The sequence below is a fragment of the Oreochromis aureus genome, linkage group 3, assembly GCF_013358895.1.
Source record: "Oreochromis aureus strain Israel breed Guangdong linkage group 3, ZZ_aureus, whole genome shotgun sequence".
Classification (NCBI taxonomy): Eukaryota; Metazoa; Chordata; class Actinopteri; order Cichliformes; family Cichlidae; genus Oreochromis; species Oreochromis aureus.
Window position 1 is genome coordinate 66,129,016 of NC_052944.1, and position 11,101 is coordinate 66,140,116.

At 40.5% G+C, this 11,101-nt stretch overlaps 1 long non-coding RNA gene across 2 annotated transcripts; it reads right to left on the reverse strand.

Annotated features, from left to right (window-relative positions):
- Window positions 1-3,299: 3,299 nt before the first annotated feature.
- Window positions 3,300-10,543, reverse strand: LOC120439379. Of its 2 annotated transcripts, none has more exons than XR_005612608.1 (4): window positions 10,513-10,543; window positions 6,353-6,394; window positions 6,120-6,236; window positions 3,300-3,640 (listed from the first exon to the last, which is right to left on the reverse strand). It is a non-coding gene; the product is annotated as an uncharacterized LOC120439379 (long non-coding RNA). The 2 variants fall into 2 exon arrangements; XR_005612609.1 differs by lacking the exon at window positions 3,300-3,640 and adding an exon at window positions 4,695-5,175.
- Between the last annotated feature and the right edge of the window lie 558 nt (window positions 10,544-11,101).

Sequence of the window (11,101 nt, forward strand, 5' to 3'; positions counted from 1 at the left end):
ACTCACACAGATACCAACGCCAGCCCACACACACCCATAAAAATATGCTGGATTTGGTTTCTACACGTTATTGTTGGCCTGTGTGTGTGTGGTGTGTTTGATGACCTGTTGGACAAAAGGAGTTGAAAAGTGCCAAAACACTCACAGAGCCAATGACTGTATGTATGTGTGTGTAGGTGTGTGTATGTATGCGTGTAATTAATCATGTAGATTTGAAGAACATCTGTTCAACACATGTAATGCTTGAAGATGGAGAGATGTTAAAAATCACTTTAGCTGCTTTCACTGACTCAGTCTGACTCTGCCCCTTATCTAAGAAATCCAAAAGAAGGAGGGGCCAAAGTCAAACCACCTACCGATCTGTTGGTGCTAGACTGGATGTTGATGCTCTGTTTTTTTGTTTGTTTGTTTGTTTTTGTAAATAGCTTTGGGTCACATGGAGGACGAAATGCGGGCAGCAGTAAACTGTTAGAGTACAACTGTTTACTAACGGTCTGTGTTTGCTGTAGCAAAGTGCTAGCTAGCTAAATATTAATAAAACGACAATCTGGAGGGGCTTGTATGGGGCTCAAACATTCAGCTGCACATTCAGTGGACATGTTAGCCTTCTGCCACCAAGAATGCTAAGTGATCCTAATTTATGGTCATCTATGAACTGTTAAAGCGTACATACGGGGAGTTTTATGCTGTCATAGTATTAACATCCATCCATTATCTTGGCTTATCCAAAGTCAGGTCATGGTGGCAGTAGGCTAAGCAGGATATTCAAGACATCCTTCTCGATGACATCCTTCCCGGCTACACTTTTCAGTTCCTCCGGGTGGGATCCTGAAGCATTCTTGGGCCAAAGAAGAAATACAGTCTCTCCAGCATGTTCTGGGTCTATACTGGGGTTTCCTCCCCGTTGGGCATGCTTGGAGCACCTCTAAGGAAGCAGGATCCAGAAGGAACCAGATACCTGAACCATTTCAACTCCTTTTAACTTGCAGAAGATCTGTGACTTTTTGGTCCATTTCACATGATGAAATGGACAATATAAAAGATGTGAAGTGCCATAAAGCTGTGTTCTTTATAATGGCCACCGGGGGGCAAAAAGAGTGTGTAGAGATCTATGGCTCTGTGGTCTCAGTCACTAGTTTGAAAAGCATAAAACAGAGAGTGATATTTAAAAATTGTGGTCCCAGTAGAGTGAAAGATGAGGGTTATTTTGGATGTGCTAACTGGCAAATGAGCAGTGCAGTGATGGTGGCTACATCACTCTGTGTGACGGAGCCAAAGCTTAAGTGAAGTTTACTGTTGGGATTACAGGCAGCAATAATATACAGTCATTGAGTGGAGAGTTTAAACAGAGCCATAAACTGGTTTGAGGTGAGCACAGACAAAGTTCTGTAGCATCACTGATATCAGTGATAGATGCTACAAGGCAAAACCCTGCAGCCACACCTGATTCACCCTGCTCCGTCTGCTAAAGAGACCAATGCATCCAAGAAGAAAATAGCCTCAACAGTCCAACCTGGGACCTTTAAAATGTTATCTGAAGGTTCCCAGAATCAGAATCAGAATACTTTATTGAGCCCTAGGGGAAATTATTTTTCGTTACAGTGCTCCATTATAAACAAACATTAACAAAGACAGACAATACACTAACTAAGAATAGCACAATATATACAGGCATATATATACATAAAAGTCACTTATTAATAAATAGCTGAAAAAGAACATGTGCAAGAAGGGTGTAGCTGTTGCAGTAAACACTGTGTTAAGTGGATGCGTTGTACAGGAAGATGGCCACAGGCAGGAATGATTTCCTTGTCATTCAGTGGTGCTTTTCAGTAATCTCAGTCTCTCACTGAACGCGCTCCTGTGACTGACCAGCATGTCATGGAGTGGGTGGGAGGTGTTATCCAACATTGTCTTTATCTTGGACAACATCCGCCTCTCCGACACCACCTTGAGGGAGTCCAGCTCCATCCCCACAACATTACTGGCCTTACGGATCAGTTTATCGAGTCTGTTGGCATCAGCGACCCTCAGCCTGCTCCCCCAGCATGCAACAGCATAGAGGATCGCACTGGCCACAACAGACTCATAAAAAATCCTGAGCATTTTCTGGCAGATGTTGAAGGACCTCAGTCGCCTCAAAAAATAGAGACGACTCTGGCCCTTTCTGTAAAGTGCTGTGGTGTTTTTAGCCCAGTCCAGTTTATTGTCAATGTGTACTCCAAGGTATTTATAGTCCTCCACAATGTCAACACTGACCCCCTGGATTGAAACAGGGGTCAAGTGTTTCCTGGTCTTCCTGAAGTCCACTATTAATTCCTTGGTCTTTGCCACATTGAGCTGCAGATGAGTCTCAACATGTGTGGAGAACATTTAGGGAGTGTTGTGTGCATCTAAATAACTACTAATATTCTCAAATCTGTCTTTACGTAGGGACTTGTTTACTTTATAATCACATACTTGTAAATCATGATATTCTCCACCTCTGCCTGTCCTGTATTTGAAACTTTAAACTGACTCTGTGGAGTGATAAAATGCCGAGCTTATTTGATGTGAGAGCAGACTTTCTTTCCTGGCTCAGAATGTTAAACATTTATAAACATGCTTCTTATACGGAAATGAAGGATGTGTTTCTTCTTCTAAATCGAACTCTTGTGCAGTCAGCTCTCAGGTCAGTGCTCGTAAACTCTGTATCACAGTGCTCTCTTCTTCATCACAGATAGTAAATCTTCATTAATGTTCTCTCTATGAAAAGATTTGTGGGCATTCATTATCCACTTCATGTTATCCCGTCCTAAGCCTCAATACTGCCTCACATCTTCCCTCTTATTTAAATCTGATAACTACATTCATAGTTCAGTGAGTGGCTGCTGTTTCCCCTCTGACCCTGGTAGCTCTGGTTTCAGGTTCTGCACATGCTTCAAATGAATACATTCACATAGCCTGCTTCCTTCCCTGCAGATGTCTGTGACCTGTATTAACTGATCTGTGTTTCTGAAACTGTTTGTAATGATTCCTGGTGTTTGTGTGTTCTGTTGCCTCCTCGTGTTGATCGTCCACCTTTAAGCTTTCTTTGCTCTCAGCTCTTTAACTTCTTAGTGTTTCATGAGCTCTTTGTTTCGGTTCAGAAGGTTCAGCTGGTAATTAGATAATTGAAAAATAAAGTTTGTGAAGTGTCACATGAACAAAGCATTGACTTACTTCCTAGCTCCCCGCTGTGCTGCCTGTCACTTCAGGCAAACATGATTTATTTAAACAGATGAACACAATAAAGGCAGAAACAGTTCTGATCTCTTCATACTTTTTATTGACCATCTGTGAGATGGGTTTATCCAAATATCCTGGTTTTAATTGTGTTCAACAAGTCAGAAACTGAAGGGCTGAAGGGTTATGTTTTAAAAGACAAAAATAAATACATGATCCTGAGTAATCTTTTATAACCACCATTTCACTGGTGGCGGGTCATGGTTAGGGTCCCCTCTACCCCTTTGGATGATTTGCTCTCAGTGGCTGTCAGCAGTCTCTGTAGGTCAGAAAACATGCTCAGTGGTGATGTCAGCATCAATGTCCTCATAGCCTTCATCAGATCCCTGAGCACTTTCAAGCATCGCCATTTCCATGCAAATGGCCAGTGAGCGCTCTGTAGGTGTAATTGGAAAGAGTGAAAAGGACCACTTTAATCTCATTAGTTATTGTTAAGGTTCAGAATATTGAGGGGAAATCCAAAAATAACCACAGATCCAGCCGGGTGCAAATTAGACGGCATTTTAATGAATACACATATGCGGAGCCAACACTGTTCAGATTCAGTATTGAACTAACTACAATAGTCAGAACAAAGACTTTATAGGGTTTGCAGTCTTCCTGTTACCAGGCAGACTCAAACAAAGCATACGTCACTCCAAAACCACAATGACTTTTAACATAGTTTAAAACAGAACATCTTCTTCGGGTCGAAGCCAGGTGCTTCCCCCAGCTCGTCTTCGCTGTCGCTTATCTTCTGGGACATCTGGTGTACTTCCTGGAACAGACTACCACGTACGCACCCAAACTTTGCAGTTATAAACTCTTACCTACTAAATGAGTCTATCTAATATGTGTGTGCGTGCACGTGCGGGGGCGCGTGCGTGCTGTGTACTGCGTACGTGTCATGACCTCTCTCACTATATGTGTCTGTATGTGTGTTTATGGGTGTCTCGCCCTTAAATGCTCTCACATCTCACCCGTTGCACTTCTGACCTTTCACCAGGACAGAGGCTCATCCTTACATATAATAACCTAACTGGAACTATATATGTAATCTACTGAATAAATGTTTTAATCAAAAGCCTCTACTAAACGCTTAATACAGTTTCATATCCTACTCACAGTACTTGCATTCAGAGTCTGCTTTCAGTTTCACTTCTGCAAAAGCATGCCTTGCAGACGTGTTTCCTGTCCCTGCTCTTTGAGTGCTTCACCCACTGAAGACTTCAGTATAAGAATATAAAAACATTCAAAAGCCTTTAAAATTATAGATTCAACTCAACAATTTAAAGTGGTTCTTCTGGACTTGTAATAAAGACTAATATAATACCCATATATTTGAACATCTGAATGCACCTAAATGCAACATCACTATTAATAATGAAATGGTAATGATGATTATACTAATAGCAGCAAATAATAGCAGGAAAATATTTCTCCTCTGGACATTATCTACAGTACAACACACCAACAGTTCATGTGAGACATAAAGTTCAGAGTGAGATTTTATGACTTGTGACTTATGGTGTAATATCCTGTAATTTGGGATTTTTCAACCTTTTTTGACCCACGGCACATTTTATAGATCAGAAATATCCTGTAGCACACCACCAACCAGATATGTTCCAAAATTATACATGATAGCCAAATACAGTACAAATATCCACAATGTAGTCTCACAGTTTGTTTAGACTCACTCAGTGTGAAACCTGGGCCTGTTTAGATGAACACAGATCTGACATCCTGTTTTTAACTTTTATAGCAGCCCTGCTAGAAACACACAACATCGATATGTTGTAGAGAGATAGCTCTGTTTGACAAGATGGGGAACTCCTTAGCAGCAGTCAACCAAAATCTTTCCAAAGGTAGATCAACAGAGCTTAGCTTCAAACCACGGTCTTGTCTCAGTTCAGCTGGTTCTTCCTGCTCCTGCAAAGAGTCATCCTTTATAAAAACTGCTGGTAGCTTGGTCAAGGCATTCAGTCCAGTCTGAGGGAAAGAAGCTGACAACTTCGACTCAGCAATTTTCAAGTATTTACTTATTATTATTATTATTATTATTATTATTATTATTATTATTGTTATTTATTAACATCTCCTTGTCATTTTACAGTGAGTGGTAACATGGTTGGCATTTTCCAGATGTTGTTGACAGAGGTGCAACAACATAATTCATTTATTTTACTTGTGCTTGTGAGCAGGTTTCAGTTTCGGCCTTACATTCAGTTCATTTAGATGCTGAAATATATTGTCCATGTAAGCCGGCCTTGCACACAAATTGTCTCTTGCAAGCAGCTTTGCATCACTGCATCTCTCATCAGTCAAAACCACTTTTAGTTCCTCCTGCAGCTCATACATGTGGGCCAGCACGCAACAACCTTCGGACGTCCATTCAGAGTACTAAGGTATTAGGCTCCCCACCCATTTCCCATTGGATGTGACCTGCAAAAATTTCCTCCCCTGTTGTTTTTTTCTGGTTTTCTGTTTTTTTAATGGAGTCACCATCTACAAAACAAATATATCTTTTCCAAAAAACATGTTTTCAGTGTCTGGAGACATTTCGTCCATCTTATCTTACTCTAACTCAGCACTAAGGTCCTAGGTTTGAATCCAGCATCTGCCTGGGGACTTTCTGTGTGGAGTTTTGTAATTGTAATTCCCAATAAAATACATTGAAATTGTATCTAATTACAAGGGAATTACAGCCCCAGTTCCTGTATTATGAAGTGTTCCAGAGATATTTAAAGAGCTTAGAAAGAAAAGCGTCTGAACTTTTAAGTTTCTTGAAAGTCCAGACACTTTTCTTTCCAAGCTCCTTAGACTACGATGACCTGGATGGCTAAGAAGCTTCACAGACATTCGGAGATATTTACCTCTCTGGATTCTTTCATGAATCGACACCATCAGGAAGGTGGAGATGAAATACGGAATGATGATCATTAAGTTGAGGAATGCTCGATTCGGAGAAAATGGAGGCAGGCAGGCAAGGACTGGAAGAGGAAAGACAGACAGATACACACACAGACACAAAGACGGACACAGACACAGTAAATTTATTTGTGTTCTTGTTGGAGTCTGACTGAATGCTTTCACATCATCAACTCACCTGCAGAAACAGTCAGTGCAGACAGCAGCAGCACACACACACCTGCAACAGGAGGTCAGAGGTCACTAAAGATCATTTGTACCATGTTTTGTATGTAACACAATGTGTTTTGTGTGAGTGAAGGGTACATCTGGGGCCTCTGCTGTGGGGCCCTGATATGTCCCACTGTGGGCAGCCCACACTAAGCAGAGCGGGGTCCACAGTGGGATCCATTGTAGGCCTGCAGCATACCCATATTAGGGCTACAGGTGTGGACTGCCCTTTGGAGTCTCCTTAAGATCTCAGGTCCCTGGTAACATACACTACCAGTCAAACGTTTTAGAACACAGCACGTTTTCCAGTTATTTATTGAAATTTAAGTCATTCAAGTCAATGAATAGCTTGAAATGGTACAAAGGTAAGTGTTGAACTGCCAGAGGTTAAAAAAAATGTGAGGTTACCCAAAACTGAAAAATATTGTACATTTCAGAATTTTACAAAAAGGCCTTTTTTAGGGGACACAAAATGGGTTAACAATTTAGAGCTGTTCTGCAGCAATGGAGTGTAAGTAGAGTGAAAGTAGTGTGTTGCTACAAAAATATTGAGAAAAAGGCAATTAACAATGGAAGAGAGACAGACCATTATAACAGTTAAACATGTAGGTGTTTCCTACAGAGATACTGCAAAGAAAGTCAAGGTGTCAGTGAATACAGTTTCCTTCACCATAAAAAAGCACTCAGAAAAAAACTGTGACAGGAAGAGCTCTGGCAGACCAAAGCCACACCTGTATCAGAGGACAAGTTTCTGAGAGTTAACAGCTTGTGTGATAGATGGTTTACAGAACAACAGCTTCAAGCACAGCTTAATACTGGTCGTAGTAAGCAAGTTTCTGTGTCATGGTCCTGGGTCATTGACCCAGTGTTTTGAGTTTTGTTCTGTTATTGATCTTTGATTTCACTGTGAGTTTTTCCATTTCTGCATTTCTAGCTTCATAGTTCTTTAGTATTTCCTGATTTCTAGTTTTAAGGTTTTATTATGTGCCTTCCTGTCCCACGTTTCAGTGTTTTCTATTTTCCTTTGAAGGCCCAGGTCTTACAGCATAAATAAGGACGCCCCTCTACAATTGTCAGAAAACCTTTAGTTTCCTTTCAGAATCAACATTTTCTATGAGATACTATGATACAAAATACTCCCACAGATGTGGGCAATTGATTGCAAACAAAATTTGTAAACTTGTACACAAAAGGGATTTTCCTAACAAACTCAAGCCCATGTTGCAAAAATGAGTACACCCCAATTATAGTCTTAGGAGAAAAGCCACAATTAATACTACAAAATTCGAATTAACAGGCATTCAATCACAGGTGAGTCTAATGATTCATTTAAGAGGTGTCCAGCAGACAGGTGACGATAAAAGGGCGTTACTTAACAAAGAAAAGTCCTTCCCATTTCATGCTGTCAGCAATGGCTCCACATGGAAGAGAAATGTCACAAAATCTGAGAAAGGAAATCATTTCTTTACACAAAAAAGGTGAGGGCTACAAGACGATCAGCAAAGCTTTACATATCAGTCACAATACTGTAGCAAAAGTGATCCAAAAGTTTAAGAAAGATGGAAGTGCAACCATCTTACAGAGACGTCCAGGCCATCCACGGAAATTAACATCTCAACAGGAGCGTCTCCTGATGAGAAGCATTGAAGAAAATCATTATGGAAGTTCACTGCAGTTAGCTAAAGCAGTAGAAAGCCAAACTGGAGTGACCGTTTCCCGTGACACTGCAGAGGAATGGCATGCATGGATATTGTCTACGAAGGAAGTCTCTCCTAAAGCCCATGCACAAAAAAGCACGCCTAGAATTTGCTAGGGCCCATGCTGAAAAAGATGAAGACTACTGGGACTGTACTCTGGAGTGATGAGACAAAGATCACTGTTTTTGGAACTAATGGTTTCAAAACTGTATTCCGTCGTAAAGGTGAGGACTTCAAAAAGAAATGCATGGTGTCTACAGTAAAACATGGTGGTGGCAGTGTCCTTATGTGGGGCTGCATGAGTGCTGCTGGTGTTGGGCAGCTGCATTTCATTGATGGTATCATGAACTCAACAATGTACTGCTCTATTCTGAAGGAGAAGATGCTGCCATCACTCCGTGCACTTGGTCGTCGTGCACTTTTCCAACACGACACATATCTAAAGCTACTGTTGCATTTCTGAGGAAGAACAGGGTGAAGGTGATTGAATGGCCAAGTATGTCTCCTGGTCTGAACCCAATTGAACACCTGTGGAGAATTCTGAAGCGACAAGTTGAGCATCACTCTCCATCCAGCATCCAGGCTCTAAAAGAGGATATTCTTGAAGAATGGAAAAAGACAGGTGTTGCAATATTTCACTCAGTTTCAACTGTGAAAATAGACTTGCTGGTTTGACAGGACGAGTTGCAGCAAGAAAGCCATTGGTAAGATATCAGAATATGACAAATAGGCTTGCCTGGGCCATGAAACATCACCATTGGACTGCTGAAGACTGGAAGAAGGTATTATGGAGTGATAAATCCCAATTTGAAATCCTCGGTTCATCACGTAGGTTCTTTGTATGCCGTTGAGTAGGTGAAGGATGTTTCCACAGTGTGTGGCATCAACTGTCAAACATGGACGAGAAAGTGTGATAATCTGGAGCTGTTTTGCTGGATCCAGGGTTGGTGACTTATACAGAGTGAGAGGAACCCTGAAGCAAAAACAGCTACCACAGTATTCTGCAGCACCATGCATTACCCTCTTGTATGTGCCTAGTTGATCAGGAGCTCACCATACAGCAAGATAATGACCCAAAACATAAGTCCAAGCTAGGCCAGAACTACCTCAGGAAAAAGGAACAAGATGGTAAGCTTGGAAAAGTGGAGTGTCCAGCACAGTCTCTGGACTTAAACCCCATTGAGCTGGTTTGGGATGAACTGGACAGAAGAGTGAAAGCAAAGCAACCTACAAGGTCCACATTTATGGGAACTTCTGCTACAGATATGGAAAGAACTTTCTAAAGAATATTTCTATTGTAGAAAGAATGATACGAGCGTGTTCAGCTGTTATATCTGCTACTTTGAGTCAAAACTTTAGATTTTTTTTTTTTACTATGCATTCATTTCAGAGCGCAATGAGAGATTAAACTGCATCATTTTCAATTTAAAAAATTGAAAAATTGGGGTGATCTAAAACCTTTGACTGGTACTGTCTATTAAATCTCCTTTTATGTCTCACAAACTGCTCACTAATGTTTGCTGATCAGCAGCTTTTAGCAACTGCAGATTCCTCACTGACCTGTGCTGCTGCCTGGCCGTTCTCCGTTTCAGCTCTGAATCTCTGGAATCACTTCCCTCTTCCCATCAGTACATCTCCCTCAGTCACAATCTTCAAATCCTAGCTGGAAAACTCTTATCAAAAGATTCTAACTAGTCCTGACCTGCACTCTAATTTTCCCAACATATCTCTCATTATTTTATTTGCGTTTGTTTGTCATTGTTATTTTATTTATGTTTATATTAACACTTTATCTGTGTCTTTTATTCTTTGCTTTGGTTTGATTGTCTGTTAACAGTTTTACTTCTGTGTAGCACTTTGGTCAACATCTATTCTGTTCATATGTTTTGTATAAATAATGTGACACAGTGGTGACCTGATGGTGTGATGACATTCAGTGATGTGAAAGTGAGATCTTCACATGACGGTTTAAAAATTGCCGAATAAAGATGAATCCAGGGTGAGAGAAAACCCTTGCTGCAAGAGCTGTTTTATTTGGATAGAAGCATATTCTTTCTTATTCAGATATTTATCAGTAAGTGACTTATATATTGTATATATTGTGCTATTTCTTACTTCCTGTGTTGTCTGTTTTTGTTACTGTTTGTACTGGAGCACTGTAACCAACATAATTTCTCATAGGGATCAATAAAGTATTTTGATTCTCATTTAAATAATTTTAAAATGAAAAAAAAATTCAAGTGTGATTTATTAAGAAAACCTCTGTTTCCCTGTTAAGGACACACACAAAGTCATTTACAGTCATTTACTGGCAGCGGTGATAAATGTGCACAAATATGCAGCGAGCAGCAAAACATTTATGAAGTTAAAGTCATGTTTTTGGAATTTAAGAGTAGAACAAACGAGTGTCGGAGCTCTTTGTTTGACTTACCAAGGAGCAGATACACTGATGGACTCTTCATGATGTCTGCATCACGAATGAATGCGAGTTTGAACAACACAAACCTCAGCCCGACCACTTCCTTTCTAATAAGGGCTCAGTGTACAGAACTATAGAGTGTCAAATTATGGTGCTGTTTTGTTACAGATATCAAGGAAGACAGATTTGAACAGTGTATTTCTACAGTGCTGTAGTCAGTATGTCAGTTAAACAGTAACGAGTCAGACATGATAGAGAAACTGAAAAGATATAAATTCAGTTTTATTCAGTTTTATTTATACAGCACCAAATCACAACAACAGTCGCCTCAGGGTGCTTTATTGTGTTAGATAGACTCAACAATAATACATACAGATAAAAAAGGAACAGAACAATCAGGAAAGGCAAACTAAAAAGCATGTGAGTAATGGAGCTCATCAGTGAGAACACAAACCAAAAAGAGAAGTGGGATCGGGGGGTTGCGTTAAAGTCAGTGACCAGTTCAGCCACAGTTCGAGGGTCACATCAGCACACAGCCTGTTGACAGCCAGCTGCTGATTAATGCTGACTGCTCTCTCTTTTCTAAACACTCAAAATCAGG